This window comes from Ranitomeya imitator, chromosome 4 (assembly GCF_032444005.1).
Source record: "Ranitomeya imitator isolate aRanImi1 chromosome 4, aRanImi1.pri, whole genome shotgun sequence".
Taxonomy (NCBI): Eukaryota; Metazoa; Chordata; class Amphibia; order Anura; family Dendrobatidae; genus Ranitomeya; species Ranitomeya imitator.
In genome coordinates this window covers 660,931,311-660,948,265 of record NC_091285.1, presented here as the reverse complement: position 1 = coordinate 660,948,265, position 16,955 = coordinate 660,931,311, and the positions used below count along the sequence as shown (strand labels likewise).

Below are 16,955 nucleotides of genomic sequence, written 5' to 3'. Positions count from 1 at the left end.
TTCAATATGCACTATGTTCTTAATGTGACACCCTTACATTTGGTCATATATTTTTGTTACATTCCTGCCGCCTGCCTAGTACTTTAGAACTATAGCTTGTATTGTGACCATATTACACTTACTATTTATTATTATATAGGATATATGCTAACTATATATGGCCCTATGAGTTTTTCAGCTACTACCTGATGTGTTTGACATCACATTTGTACTTATACTTGTGTTTTTGTGCGTGGCACTAGGCTCGTCTCTGCTTTTAGCCTTTGCATCGTATATGTATGGTTTTTAAAGTTTATTTGTGTATTGTTGTTCATGATTGGTCTTTAATAAAGTTGTTACATTTTTTACTTTGAGCTCTTGTATCCATTTTTTCTTAGGTTTTTGAGTACCATCATACCATAGCCATGGTACATAACATTACCAGTGATCACTTGCTGCTGGTGCCAAAAAAGCAACCGAGCAGAACATGGTCACGGCTCTATACTGTCATAAACTAGCTGAAATCAAAGAAACTACGGTAACCAAGATATTTTTCTGAATAGTCACCATCATTTGTTTTTCAGTAGTTTTCTCACATCCTTAAATTATAGCGTTTATTGTTTTCCGTTTTATTAAAAGCATCCGCCCGAACAGGGACTTGAACCCTGGACCCTCAGATTAAAAGTCTGATGCTCTACCGACTGAGCTATCCGGGCTCTGTATCGAGTCGTGACTGAATACCGCCAAACCGTCACCATATACTAACAACAAATGTGATAAAATATCGCCAAACCACCACCACATAATAACACCAAATAGTGACTGAATACCGCCATACAATCACCACATAATAACACTGTAAACTGACTGAATATCGCCATGCAACACAAACATAATAACCTAAAATAGCGACAGAATACTGCCATACCATCACCACATAATAACAGCATATAATGACTGAACACCGCCATACAATTACCACATAAAATCACCAAATAGTGACTGAACACCATCCCAACATAAAAACACCAAATAATGACTGATTACCACAATACCATGACCACATAATAACACAAAATAGTGACTGAATACCGCCATACTAAGTTACACCCACTTTACTCTCGTGATGACCTCACGTGAGCCTGCTTGTGGGATGCCCTCAGCCGTTCAGAATTTTATGAAATTCCCAACTTATGTGATATCTTTACCCCTGAAGATCGCAAAAGGTTGAGATCGCCGCCATATCTTTTATCAGGATTTTACCACTACCCAGAGACCAAACATCACATGGCTGTTGTTAGCGATCTGTCTACTATTGATTTGTGGCTTATAGGCAGGAGTTACAGTTATGAAAATAAGCATCTTCTGAATATCACCATAACTGAACCAAGTAATAGTGCTAAACAGTGACTGAGTACCATCATACCATAGCCATGGTACATAACATTACCAGTGATCACTTGCTGCTGGTGCCAAAAAAGCAACCGAGCAGAACATGGTCACGGCTCTATACTGTCATAAACTAGCTGAAATCAAAGAAACTACGGTAACCAAGATATTTTTCTGAATAGTCACCATCATTTGTTTTTCAGTAGTTTTCTCACATCCTTAAATTATAGCGTTTATTGTTTTCCGCTTTATTAAAAGCATCCGCCCGAACAGGGACTTGAACCTCAGATTAAAAGTCTGATGCTCTACCGACTTAGCTATCCGGGCTCTGTATCGAGTCGTGACTGAATACCGCCAAACCGTCACCATATACTAACAACAAATGTGATAAAATATCGCCAAACCACCACCACATAATAACACCAAATAGTGACTGAATACCGCCATACAATCACCACATAATAACACTGTAAACTGACTGAATATCGCCATGCAACACAAACATAATAACCTAAAATAGCGACAGAATACTGCCATACCATCACCACATAATAACAGCATATAATGACTGAACACCGCCATACAATTACCACATAAAATCACCAAATAGTGACTGAACACCATCCCAACATAAAAACACCAAATAATGACTGATTACCACAATACCATGACCACATAATAACACAAAATAGTGACTGAATACCGCCATACTAAGTTACACCCACTTTACTCTCGTGATGACCTCACGTGAGTCTGCTTGTGGGATGCCCTCAGCCGTTCAGAATTTTATGAAATTCCCAACTTATGTGATATCTTTACCCCTGAAGATCGCAAAAGGTTGAGATCGCCGCCATATCTTTTATCAGGATTTTACCACTACCCAGAGACCAAACATCACATGGCTGTTGTTAGCGATCTGTCTACTATTGATTTGTGGCTTATAGGCAGGAGTTACAGTTATGAAAATAAGCATCTTCTGAATATCACCATAACAGAACCAAGTAATAGTGCTAAACAGTGACTGAGTACCATCATACCATAGCCATGGTACATAACATTACCAGTGATCACTTGCTGCTGGTGCCAAAAAAGCAACCGAGCAGAACATGGTCACGGCTCTATACTGTCATAAACTAGCTGAAATCAAAGAAACTACGGTAACCAAGATATTTTTCTGAATAGTCACCATCATTTGTTTTTCAGTAGTTTTCTCACATCCTTAAATTATAGCGTTTATTGTTTTCCGTTTTATTAAAAGCATCCGCCCGAACAGGGACTTGAACCCTGGACCCTCAGATTAAAAGTCTGATGCTCTACCGACTGAGCTATCCGGGCTCTGTATTGAGTCGTGACTGAATACCGCCAAACCGTCACCATATACTAACAACAAATGTGATAAAATATCGCCAAACCACCACCACATAATAACACCAAATAGTGACTGAATACCGCCATACAATCACCACATAATAACACTGTAAACTGACTGAATATCGCCATGCAACACAAACATAATAACCTAAAATAGCGACAGAATACTGCCATACCATCACAACATAATAACAGCATATAATGACTGAACACCGCCATACAATTACCACATAAAATCACCAAATAGTGACTGAACACCATCCCAACATAAAAACACCAAATAATGACTGATTACCACAATACCATGACCACATAATAACACAAAATAGTGACTGAATACCGCCATACTAAGTTACACCCACTTTACTCTCGTGATGACCTCACGTGAGTCTGCTTGTGGGATGCCCTCAGCCGTTCAGAATTTTATGAAATTCCCAACTTATGTGATATCTTTACCCCTGAAGATCGCAAAAGGTTGAGATCGCCGCCATATCTTTTATCAGGATTTTACCACTACCCAGAGACCAAACATCACATGGCTGTTGTTAGCGATCTGTCTACTATTGATTTGTGGCTTATAGGCAGGAGTTACAGTTATGAAAATAAGCATCTTCTGAATATCACCATAACAGAACCAAGTAATAGTGCTAAACAGTGACTGAGTACCATCATACCATAGCCATGGTACATAATATTACCAGTGATCACTTGCTGCTGGTGCCAAAAAAGCAACCGAGCAGAACATGGTCACGGCTCTATACTGTCATAAACTAGCTGAAATCAAAGAAACTACGGTAACCAAGATATTTTTCTGAATAGTCACCATCATTTGTTTTTCAGTAGTTTTCTCACATCCTTAAATTATAGCGTTTATTGTTTTCCGCTTTATTAAAAGCATCCGCCCGAACAGGGACTTGAACCCTGGACCCTCAGATTAAAAGTCTGATGCTCTACCGACTGAGCTATCCGGGCTCTGTATCGAGTCGTGACTGAATACCGCCAAACCGTCACCATATACTAACAACAAATGTGATAAAATATCGCCAAACCACCACCACATAATAACACCAAATAGTGACTGAATACCGCCATACAATCACCACATAATAACACTGTAAACTGACTGAATATCGCCATGCAACACAAACATAATAACCTAAAATAGCGACAGAATACTGCCATACCATCACCACATAATAACAGCATATAATGACTGAACACCGCCATACAATTACCACATAAAATCACCAAATAGTGACTGAACACCATCCCAACATAAAAACACCAAATAATGACTGATTACCACAATACCATGACCACATAATAACACAAAATAGTGACTGAATACCGCCATACTAAGTTACACCCACTTTACTCTCGTGATGACCTCACGTGAGTCTGCTTGTGGGATGCCCTCAGCCGTTCAGAATTTTATGAAATTCCCAACTTATGTGATATCTTTACCCCTGAAGATCGCAAAAGGTTGAGATCGCCGCCATATCTTTTATCAGGATTTTACCACTACCCAGAGACCAAACATCACATGGCTGTTGTTAGCGATCTGTCTACTATTGATTTGTGGCTTATAGGCAGGAGTTACAGTTATGAAAATAAGCATCTTCTGAATATCACCATAACAGAACCAAGTAATAGTGCTAAACAGTGACTGAGTACCATCATACCATAGCCATGGTACATAACATTACCAGTGATCACTTGCTGCTGGTGCCAAAAAAGCAACCGAGCAGAACATGGTCACGGCTCTATACTGTCATAAACTAGCTGAAATCAAAGAAACTACGGTAACCAAGATATTTTTCTGAATAGTCACCATCATTTGTTTTTCAGTAGTTTTCTCACATCCTTAAATTATAGCGTTTATTGTTTTCCGCTTTATTAAAAGCATCCGCCCGAACAGAGACGTGAACCCTGGACCCTCAGATTAAAAGTCTGATGCTCTACCGACTGAGCTATCCGGGCTCTGTATCGAGTCGTGACTGAATACCGCCAAACCGTCACCATATACTAACAACAAATGTGATAAAATATCGCCAAACCACCACCACATAATAACACCAAATAGTGACTGAATACCGCCATACAATCACCACATAATAACACTGTAAACTGACTGAATATCGCCATGCAACACAAACATAATAACCTAAAATAGCGACAGAATACTGCCATACCATCACCACATAATAACAGCATATAATGACTGAACACCGCCATACAATTACCACATAAAATCACCAAATAGTGACTGAACACCATCCCAACATAAAAACACCAAATAATGACTGATTACCACAATACCATGACCACATAATAACACAAAATAGTGACTGAATACCGCCATACTAAGTTACACCCACTTTACTCTCGTGATGACCTCACGTGAGTCTGCTTGTGGGATGCCCTCAGCCGTTCAGAATTTTATGAAATTCCCAACTTATGTGATATCTTTACCCCTGAAGATCGCAAAAGGTTGAGATCGCCGCCATATCTTTTATCAGGATTTTACCACTACCCAGAGACCAAACATCACATGGCTGTTGTTAGCGATCTGTCTACTATTGATTTGTGGCTTATAGGCAGGAGTTACAGTTATGAAAATAAGCATCTTCTGAATATCACCATAACAGAACCAAGTAATAGTGCTAAACAGTGACTGAGTACCATCATACCATAGCCATGGTACATAACATTACCAGTGATCACTTGCTGCTGGTGCCAAAAAAGCAACCGAGCAGAACATGGTCACGGCTCTATACTGTCATAAACTAGCTGAAATCAAAGAAACTACGGTAACCAAGATATTTTTCTGAATAGTCACCATCATTTGTTTTTCAGTAGTTTTCTCACATCCTTAAATTATAGCGTTTATTGTTTTCCGCTTTATTAAAAGCATCCGCCCGAACAGGGACTTGAACCCTGGACCCTCAGATTAAAAGTCTGATGCTCTACCGACTGAGCTATCCGGGCTCTGTATCGAGTCGTGACTGAATACCGCCAAACCGTCACCATATACTAACAACAAATGTGATAAAATATCGCCAAACCACCACCACATAATAACACCAAATAGTGACTGAATACCGCCATACAATCACCACATAATAACACTGTAAACTGACTGAATATCGCCATGCAACACAAACATAATAACCTAAAATAGCGACAGAATACTGCCATACCATCACCACATAATAACAGCATATAATGACTGAACACCGCCATACAATTACCACATAAAATCACCAAATAGTGACTGAACACCATCCCAACATAAAAACACCAAATAATGACTGATTACCACAATACCATGACCACATAATAACACAAAATAGTGACTGAATACCGCCATACTAAGTTACACCCACTTTACTCTCGTGATGACCTCACGTGAGCCTGCTTGTGGGATGCCCTCAGCCGTTCAGAATTTTATGAAATTCCCAACTTATGTGATATCTTTACCCCTGAAGATCGCAAAAGGTTGAGATCGCCGCCATATCTTTTATCAGGATTTTACCACTACCCAGAGACCAAACATCACATGGCTGTTGTTAGCGATCTGTCTACTATTGATTTGTGGCTTATAGGCAGGAGTTACAGTTATGAAAATAAGCATCTTCTGAATATCACCATAACAGAACCAAGTAATAGTGCTAAACAGTGACTGAGTACCATCATACCATAGCCATGGTACATAACATTACCAGTGATCACTTGCTGCTGGTGCCAAAAAAGCAACCGAGCAGAACATGGTCACGGCTCTATACTGTCATAAACTAGCTGAAATCAAAGAAACTACGGTAACCAAGATATTTTTCTGAATAGTCACCATCATTTGTTTTTCAGTAGTTTTCTCACATCCTTAAATTATAGCGTTTATTGTTTTCCGTTTTATTAAAAGCATCCGCCCGAACAGGGACTTGAACCCTGGACCCTCAGATTAAAAGTCTGATGCTCTACCGACTGAGCTATCCGGGCTCTGTATCGAGTCGTGACTGAATACCGCCAAACCGTCACCATATACTAACAACAAATGTGATAAAATATCGCCAAACCACCACCACATAATAACACCAAATAGTGACTGAATACCGCCATACAATCACCACATAATAACACTGTAAACTGACTGAATATCGCCATGCAACACAAACATAATAACCTAAAATAGCGACAGAATACTGCCATACCATCACCACATAATAACAGCATATAATGACTGAACACCGCCATACAATTACCACATAAAATCACCAAATAGTGACTGAACACCATCCCAACATAAAAACACCAAATAATGACTGATTACCACAATACCATGACCACATAATAACACAAAATAGTGACTGAATACCGCCATACTAAGTTACACCCACTTTACTCTCGTGATGACCTCACGTGAGTCTGCTTGTGGGATGCCCTCAGCCGTTCAGAATTTTATGAAATTCCCAACTTATGTGATATCTTTACCCCTGAAGATCGCAAAAGGTTGAGATCGCCGCCATATCTTTTATCAGGATTTTACCACTACCCAGAGACCAAACATCACATGGCTGTTGTTAGCGATCTGTCTACTATTGATTTGTGGCTTATAGGCAGGAGTTACAGTTATGAAAATAAGCATCTTCTGAATATCACCATAACAGAACCAAGTAATAGTGCTAAACAGTGACTGAGTACCATCATACCATAGCCATGGTACATAACATTACCAGTGATCACTTGCTGCTGGTGCCAAAAAAGCAACCGAGCAGAACATGGTCACGGCTCTATACTGTCATAAACTAGCTGAAATCAAAGAAACTACGGTAACCAAGATATTTTTCTGAATAGTCACCATCATTTGTTTTTCAGTAGTTTTCTCACATCCTTAAATTATAGCGTTTATTGTTTTCCGCTTTATTAAAAGCATCCGCCCGAACAGGGACTTGAACCCTGGACCCTCAGATTAAAAGTCTGATGCTCTACCGACTGAGCTATCCGGGCTCTGTATCGAGTCGTGACTGAATACCGCCAAACCGTCACCATATACTAACAACAAATGTGATAAAATATCGCCAAACCACCACCACATAATAACACCAAATAGTGACTGAATACCGCCATACAATCACCACATAATAACACTGTAAACTGACTGAATATCGCCATGCAACACAAACATAATAACCTAAAATAGCGACAGAATACTGCCATACCATCACCACATAATAACAGCATATAATGACTGAACACCGCCATACAATTACCACATAAAATCACCAAATAGTGACTGAACACCATCCCAACATAAAAACACCAAATAATGACTGATTACCACAATACCATGACCACATAATAACACAAAATAGTGACTGAATACCGCCATACTAAGTTACACCCACTTTACTCTCGTGATGACCTCACGTGAGTCTGCTTGTGGGATGCCCTCAGCCGTTCAGAATTTTATGAAATTCCCAACTTATGTGATATCTTTACCCCTGAAGATCGCAAAAGGTTGAGATCGCCGCCATATCTTTTATCAGGATTTTACCACTACCCAGAGACCAAACATCACATGGCTGTTGTTAGCGATCTGTCTACTATTGATTTGTGGCTTATAGGCAGGAGCTACAGTTATGAAAATAAGCATCTTCTGAATATCACCATAACAGAACCAAGTAATAGTGCTAAACAGTGACTGAGTACCATCATACCATAGCCATGGTACATAACATTACCAGTGATCACTTGCTGCTGGTGCCAAAAAAGCAACCGAGCAGAACATGGTCACGGCTCTATACTGTCATAAACTAGCTGAAATCAAAGAAACTACGGTAACCAAGATATTTTTCTGAATAGTCACCATCATTTGTTTTTCAGTAGTTTTCTCACATCCTTAAATTATAGCGTTTATTGTTTTCCGTTTTATTAAAAGCATCCGCCCGAACAGGGACTTGAACCCTGGACCCTCAGATTAAAAGTCTGATGCTCTACCGACTGAGCTATCCGGGCTCTGTATCGAGTCGTGACTGAATACCGCCAAACCGTCACCATATACTAACAACAAATGTGATAAAATATCGCCAAACCACCACCACATAATAACACCAAATAGTGACTGAATACCGCCATACAATCACCACATAATAACACTGTAAACTGACTGAATATCGCCATGCAACACAAACATAATAACCTAAAATAGCGACAGAATACTGCCATACCATCACCACATAATAACAGCATATAATGACTGAACACCGCCATACAATTACCACATAAAATCACCAAATAGTGACTGAACACCATCCCAACATAAAAACACCAAATAATGACTGATTACCACAATACCATGACCACATAATAACACAAAATAGTGACTGAATACCGCCATACTAAGTTACACCCACTTTACTCTCGTGATGACCTCACGTGAGCCTGCTTGTGGGATGCCCTCAGCCGTTCAGAATTTTATGAAATTCCCAACTTATGTGATATCTTTACCCCTGAAGATCGCAAAAGGTTGAGATCGCCGCCATATCTTTTATCAGGATTTTACCACTACCCAGAGACCAAACATCACATGGCTGTTGTTAGCGATCTGTCTACTATTGATTTGTGGCTTATAGGCAGGAGTTACAGTTATGAAAATAAGCATCTTCTGAATATCACCATAACAGAACCAAGTAATAGTGCTAAACAGTGACTGAGTACCATCATACCATAGCCATGGTACATAACATTACCAGTGATCACTTGCTGCTGGTGCCAAAAAAGCAACCGAGCAGAACATGGTCACGGCTCTATACTGTCATAAACTAGCTGAAATCAAAGAAACTACGGTAACCAAGATATTTTTCTGAATAGTCACCATCATTTGTTTTTCAGTAGTTTTCTCACATCCTTAAATTATAGCGTTTATTGTTTTCCGCTTTATTAAAAGCATCCGCCCGAACAGGGACTTGAACCTCAGATTAAAAGTCTGATGCTCTACCGACTTAGCTATCCGGGCTCTGTATCGAGTCGTGACTGAATACCGCCAAACCGTCACCATATACTAACAACAAATGTGATAAAATATCGCCAAACCACCACCACATAATAACACCAAATAGTGACTGAATACCGCCATACAATCACCACATAATAACACTGTAAACTGACTGAATATCGCCATGCAACACAAACATAATAACCTAAAATAGCGACAGAATACTGCCATACCATCACCACATAATAACAGCATATAATGACTGAACACCGCCATACAATTACCACATAAAATCACCAAATAGTGACTGAACACCATCCCAACATAAAAACACCAAATAATGACTGATTACCACAATACCATGACCACATAATAACACAAAATAGTGACTGAATACCGCCATACTAAGTTACACCCACTTTACTCTCGTGATGACCTCACGTGAGTCTGCTTGTGGGATGCCCTCAGCCGTTCAGAATTTTATGAAATTCCCAACTTATGTGATATCTTTACCCCTGAAGATCGCAAAAGGTTGAGATCGCCGCCATATCTTTTATCAGGATTTTACCACTACCCAGAGACCAAACATCACATGGCTGTTGTTAGCGATCTGTCTACTATTGATTTGTGGCTTATAGGCAGGAGCTACAGTTATGAAAATAAGCATCTTCTGAATATCACCATAACAGAACCAAGTAATAGTGCTAAACAGTGACTGAGTACCATCATACCATAGCCATGGTACATAACATTACCAGTGATCACTTGCTGCTGGTGCCAAAAAAGCAACCGAGCAGAACATGGTCACGGCTCTATACTGTCATAAACTAGCTGAAATCAAAGAAACTACGGTAACCAAGATATTTTTCTGAATAGTCACCATCATTTGTTTTTCAGTAGTTTTCTCACATCCTTAACCCCTTCATGACCCAGCCTATTTTGACCTTAATGACCTGGCCGTTTTTTGCAATTCTGACCAGTGTCCCTTTATGAGGTAATAACTCAGGAACGCTTCAACGGATCCTAGCGGTTCTGAGATTGTTTTTTCGTGACATATTGGGCTTCATGTTAGTGGTAAATTTAGGTCAATAAATTCTGCGTTTATTTGTGATAAAAACGGAAATTTGGCGAAAATTTTGAAAATTTCGCAATTTTCACATTTTGAATTTTTATTCTGTTAAACCAGAGAGTTATGTGACACAAAATAGTTAATAAATAACATTTCCCACATGTATACTTTACACCAGCACAATTTTGGAAACAACATTTTTTTTTGCTAGGAAGTTATAAGAGTTAAAATTTGACCAGCGATTTCTCATTTTTACAACGAAATTTACAAAACCATTTTTTTTAGGGACCACCTCACATTTGAAGTCAGTTTGAGGGGTCTATATGGATGAAAATACCCAAAAGTGACACCATTCTAAAAAATGCACCCCTCAAGGTGCTCAAAACCACATTCAAGAAGTTTTTTAACCCTTCAGGTGCTTCACAGCAGCAGAAGCAACATGGAAGGAAAAAATGAACATTTAACTTTTTAGTCACAAAAATTATCTTTTAGCAACATTTTTTTTATTTTCCCAATGGTACAAGGAGAAACTGAACCACGAAAGTTGTTGTCCAATTTGTCCTGAGTACGCTGATACCTCATATGTGGGGGTAAACCAATGTTTGGGCGCACGGCAGGGCTTGGAAGGGAAGGAGCGCCATTTGACTTTTTGAATGAAAAATTGGCTCCACTCTTTAGCGGACACCATGTCACGTTTGGAGAGCCCCCCGTGTGCCTAAAAATTGGAGCTCCCCCACACGTGACCCCATTTTGGAAACTAGACGCCCCAAGGAACTTATCTAGATGCATAGTGAGAACTTTGAACCCCCGGGGGCTTCACAAATTGATCCGTAAAAATGAAAAAGTACTTTTTTTTCACAAAAAAATTCTTTTAGCCTCAATTTTTTTCATTTTCACATGGGCAACAGGATAAAATGGATCCTAAAATTTGTTGGGCAATTTCTCATGAGTACACCGATACCTCACATGTGGAGGTAAACCACTGTTTGGGCACATGGTAAGGTTCGGAAGGGAAGGAGCGCCATTTGACTCTTTGAATGAAAAATTATCTCCATCGTTAGCGGACACCATGTCGTGTTTGGAGAGCCCCCGTGTGCCTAAACATTGGAGCTCCCCCACAAATGACCCCATTTTGGAAACTAGACCCCCCAAGGAACTTATCTAGATGCATATTGAGCACTTTAAACCCTCAGGTGCTTCACAAATTGATCTGTAAAAATGAAAAAGTACTTTTTTTTTTCACAAAAAAATTCTTTTCGCCTCAGTTTTTCATTTTCACATGGGCAATAGGATAAAATGAATCCTAAAATTTGTTGGGCAATTTCTCCCGAGTACGCCGATACCTCATATGTGGGGGTAAACCACTGTTTGGGCACACGGCAGGGCTCGGAAGGGAAGGCGCGCCATTTGACTTTTTGAATGGAAAATTAGCTCCAATTGTTAGCGGACACCATGTCGCGTTTAGAGAGCCCCTGTGTGCCTATGCATTGGAGCTCCCCCACAAGTGACCCCATTTTGGAAACTAGACCCCCCAAGGAACTTATCTAGATGCATATTGAGCACTTTAAACCCCCAGGTGCTTCACAGAAGTTTATAATGCAGAGCCATGAAAATAAAAAATAATTTTTCTTTCCTCAAAAATGATTTTTAGCCTGGAATTTCCTATTTTGCCAAGGGTAATAGGAGAAATTGGACCGCAAATGTTGTTGTCCAGTTTGTCCTGAGTACGCTGATACCCCATATGTGGGGGTAAACCACTGTTTGGGCGCACGGCAGGGCTCGGAAGGGAAGGCACGCCAATTGGCTTTTTAAATGGAAAATTAGCTCCAATCATTAGCGGACACCATGTCACGTTTGGAGAGCCCCTGTGTGCCTAAACATTGGAGATCCCCCACATATGACCCCATTTTGGAAACTAGACCCCCAAAGGAACTAATCTAGATGTGTGGTGAGGACTTTGAACTTCCAAGTGCTTCACAGAAGTTTATAACGCAGAGCCATGAAAATAAAATAAAAATTTTATTTTCTCTAAAATGATCTTTTAGCCTGCAATTTATTATTTTCCCAAGGGTAACAGGAGAAATTTGACCCCAAAAGTTGTTGTACAGTTTCTCCTGAGTACGCTGATACCCCATATGTGGGGGTAAACCACAGTTTGGGCACATGTCGGGGCTCGGAAGTCAAGTAGTGACATTTTGAAATGCAGACTTTGATGGAATGCTCTGCGGGCGTTACGTTGCGTTTGCAGAGCCCCTGATGTGGCTAAACAGTAGAAACCCCCCACAAGTGACCCCATTTTAGAAACTAGACCCCGAAAGGAACTTATCTAGATGTGAGGTGAGCACTTTGAACCCCCAAGTGCTTCACAGAAGTTTATAACACAGAGCAGTGAAAATAATAAATACGTTTTCTTTCCTCAAAAATAATCTTTTAGCCCAGAATTTTTTATTTTCCCAAGGGTTACAGGAGAAATTGGACCCCAAAAGTTGTTGTCCAGTTTCTCCTGAGTACGCTGATACCCCATATGTGGGGGTAAACCACTGTTTGGGCACACGTCGGGGCTCAGAAGGGAAGTAGTGACTTTTGAAATGCAGACTTTGATGGAATGGTCTGCGGGCGTCACGTTGCGTTTGCAGAGCCCCTGGTGTGCCTAAACAGTAGAAACCCCCCACAAGTGACCCCATTTTGGAAACTAGACCCCCCAAGGAACTTATCTAGATATGTGGTGAGCACTTTGAACCCCCAAGTGCTTCACAGACGTTTACAACGCAGAGCCGTGAAAATAAAAAATCATTTTTCTTTCCTCAAAAATGATGTTTTAGCAAGCAATTTTTTATTTTCTCAAGGGTAACAGGAGAAATTGGACCCCAGTAATTGTTGCCCAGTTTGTCCTGAGTACGCTGATACCCCATATGTGGGGGTAAACCACTGTTTGGGCACATGTCGGGGCTCGGAAGTCAAGTAGTGACGTTTTGAAATGCAGACTTTGATGGAATGGTCTGCGGGCGTCACGTTGCGTTTGCAGAGCCCCTGGTGTGCCTAAACAGTAGAAACCCCCCACAAGTGACCCCATTTTGGAAACTAGACCCCCCAAGGAACTTATCTAGATATGTGGTGAGCACTTTGAACCCCCAAGTGCTTCACAGACGTTTACAACGCAGAGCCGTGAAAATAAAAAATCATTTTACTTTCCTCAAAAATGATGTTTTAGCAAGCAATTTTTTATTTTCTCAAGGGTAACAGGAGAAATTGGACCCCAGTAATTGTTGCCCAGTTTGTCCTGAGTACACTGATACCCCATATGTGGGGGTAAACCACTGTTTGGGCACACGTCGGGGCTCGGAAGGGAAGGAGCACCATTTGACTTTTTGAATAAAAGATTGGCTGGAATCAATGGTGGCGCCATGTTGCGTTTGGAGACCCCCTGATGTGCCTAAACAGTGGAAACCCCTCAATTCTTACGCCAACACACCCCTAACCCTTATCCCAACTGTAGCCGTAACCCTAACCACAACCCTAACCGCAACACACCCCTAACCACAACCCTAACCCCAACACACCCCTAACCCTAACCACAACCCTAATTCCAACCCAACCCTAACCCTAAGGCTATGTACCCACGTTGCGGATTCGTGTGAGATTTTTCCGCACCATTTTTGAAAAATCCGCGGGTAAAAGGCACTGCGTTTTACCTGCGGATTTCACCTGCGGATTCCTATTGAGGAATAGGTGTAAAACGCTGCGGAAACCGCACAAAGAATTGACATGCTGCGGAAAATACAACGCAGCGTTTCCGTGCGGTATTTTCCGCACCATGGGCACAGCGGATTTGGTTTTCCATAGGTTTACATGGTACTGTAAACCTGATGGAACACTGCTGCGGATCCGCAGCGGCCAATCCGCTGCGGATCCGCAGCCAAATCCGCACCGTGTGCACATAGCCTAATTCTAAAGGTATGTGCACACGCTTTGGAAAACGCTGCGGATCCGCAGCAGTTTCCCATGAGTTTACATTTCAATGTAAACCTATGGGAAACAAAAATCGCTGTACACATGCTGCGGAAAAACTGCACGGAAACGCAGCGGTTTACATTCCGCAGCATGTCACTTCTTTCTGCGGATTCCACAGCGGTTTTACAACTGCTCCAATAGAAAATCGCAGTTGTAAAACCGCAGTGAAATGCGCAGAAAAACCGCGGTAAATCTGCCATAAATCCGCAGCGGTTTAGCACTGCGGATTTATCAAATCCGCTGCAGAAAAATCCGCAGAGGACCAGAATACGTGTGCACATACCGAAACCCTAACCCTAACCCTACCCCTAACCCTACCCCTACCCCTACCCCTAACCCTACCCCTAACCCTACCCCTACCCCTACCCCTAACCCTACCCCTAACCCTAACCCTAACCCTAACCCTACCCCTAACCCTACCCCTAACCCTAACCCTAACCCTAGTTCTAACTCCAACCTTAGTGAAAAAAAAAAAAAATTCTTTATTTTATTATTGTCCCTATCTATGGGGGACAAATGGGGGGGGTCATTTACTGTTTTTTTATTTTGACCACTGTGATAGATTATATCACAGTGATCAAAATTCACATTGGAACGAATCTGCCGGCCGGCAGATTCGGCGGGCGCACTGCGCATGCGCCCGCCATTTTGGAACATGGCGGCGCTCGGGGAAGAAGACTGACGGACCCCGCCAGGATCGGTAAGTATAAGGGGGGGAGATCAGGGCACAGGGGGGGGAGATCAGGGCACGGGGGGGCGTCGGAGCACGGGGGGGGAGGGATCGGAGCATGGGGGAGAGTGATCGGTGTGCGGGCGGGTGGATCGGTGTGCAGGGGGGGGGGATCGGTGTGCAGGGGGGGTGGTTCGGAGCACGGGGGGGGATCGGAGTGCGGGGGGGTTTGATTGGAGCACGGGGGGGTGTGATTGGAGCACGGGGGAGCGGACAGGAGGACGGGGGAGCGGAGCACAGGACGGAGGGGAGCGGGCCACAGATCGGGGGGCTGGGGGGGCGATCGGAGGGGTGGGGTGGGGGCACATTAGTATTTCCAGCCATGGCCGATGATATTGCAGCATCGGCCATGGCTGGATTGTAATATTTCACCATTTTTTTAGGTGAAATATTACAAATCGCTCTGATTGGCAGTTTCACTTTCAACAGCCAATCAGAGCGATCGTAGCCACGAGGGGGTGAAGCCACCCCCCCTGGGCTAAACTACCACTCCCCCTGTCCCTGCAGAGCGGGTGAAATGGGAGTTAACCCTTTCACCCGATCTGCAGGGACGCGATCTTTCTGTGACACAGCATATGCGTCACAGGTCGGATTGGCACCGACTTTCATGACGCATACGCTGTGTCACAGGTCGGGAAGGGGTTAAATTATAGCGTTTATTGTTTTCCGTTTTATTAAAAGCATCCGCCCGAACAGGGATTTGAACCCTGGAACCTCAGATTAAAAGTCTGATGCTCTACCGACTGAGCTATCCGGGCTCTGTATCGAGTCGTGACTGAATACCGCCAAACCGTCACCATATACTAACAACAAATGTGATAAAATATCGCCAAACCACCACCACATAATAACACCAAATAGTGACTGAATACCGCCATACAATCACCACATAATAACACTGTAAACTGACTGAATATCGCCATGCAACACAAACATAATAACCTAAAATAGCGACAGAATACTGCCATACCATCACAACATAATAACAGCATATAATGACTGAACACCGCCATACAATTACCACATAAAATCACCAAATAGTGACTGAACACCATCCCAACATAAAAACACCAAATAATGACTGATTACCACAATACCATGACCACATAATAACACAAAATAGTGACTGAATACCGCCATACTAAGTTACACCCACTTTACTCTCGTGATGACCTCACGTGAGTCTGCTTGTGGGATGCCCTCAGCCGTTCAGAATTTTATGAAATTCCCAACTTATGTGATATCTTTACCCCTGAAGATCGCAAAAGGTTGAGATCGCCGCCATATCTTTTATCAGGATTTTACCACTACCCAGAGACCAAACATCACATGGCTGTTGTTAGCGATCTGTCTACTATTGATTTGTGGCTTATAGGCAGGAGTTACAGTTATGAAAATAAGCATCTTCTGAATAT

General features: G+C 41.8%; 7 non-coding genes across 7 annotated transcripts; all 7 read right to left on the bottom strand.

Annotated features, from left to right (window-relative positions):
• Nucleotides 1-622: 622 nt before the first annotated feature.
• TRNAK-UUU (transfer RNA lysine (anticodon UUU)) lies at nt 623-695 on the bottom strand. Its single transcript has one exon. It is a non-coding gene; the product is annotated as a tRNA-Lys (tRNA).
• Nucleotides 696-2,630: 1,935 nt separating this feature from the next.
• On the bottom strand, nt 2,631-2,703 carry TRNAK-UUU (transfer RNA lysine (anticodon UUU)). The gene has a single exon. It is a non-coding gene; the product is annotated as a tRNA-Lys (tRNA).
• A 935-nt stretch (nt 2,704-3,638) lies between these two features.
• Nucleotides 3,639-3,711, bottom strand: TRNAK-UUU (transfer RNA lysine (anticodon UUU)). Its single transcript has one exon. It is a non-coding gene; the product is annotated as a tRNA-Lys (tRNA).
• Nucleotides 3,712-5,654: 1,943 nt separating this feature from the next.
• TRNAK-UUU (transfer RNA lysine (anticodon UUU)) lies at nt 5,655-5,727 on the bottom strand. The gene has a single exon. It is a non-coding gene; the product is annotated as a tRNA-Lys (tRNA).
• A 935-nt stretch (nt 5,728-6,662) lies between these two features.
• TRNAK-UUU (transfer RNA lysine (anticodon UUU)) lies at nt 6,663-6,735 on the bottom strand. Its single transcript has one exon. It is a non-coding gene; the product is annotated as a tRNA-Lys (tRNA).
• Nucleotides 6,736-7,670: 935 nt separating this feature from the next.
• On the bottom strand, nt 7,671-7,743 carry TRNAK-UUU (transfer RNA lysine (anticodon UUU)). The gene has a single exon. It is a non-coding gene; the product is annotated as a tRNA-Lys (tRNA).
• A 935-nt stretch (nt 7,744-8,678) lies between these two features.
• On the bottom strand, nt 8,679-8,751 carry TRNAK-UUU (transfer RNA lysine (anticodon UUU)). The gene has a single exon. It is a non-coding gene; the product is annotated as a tRNA-Lys (tRNA).
• Nucleotides 8,752-16,955: the final 8,204 nt, after the last annotated feature.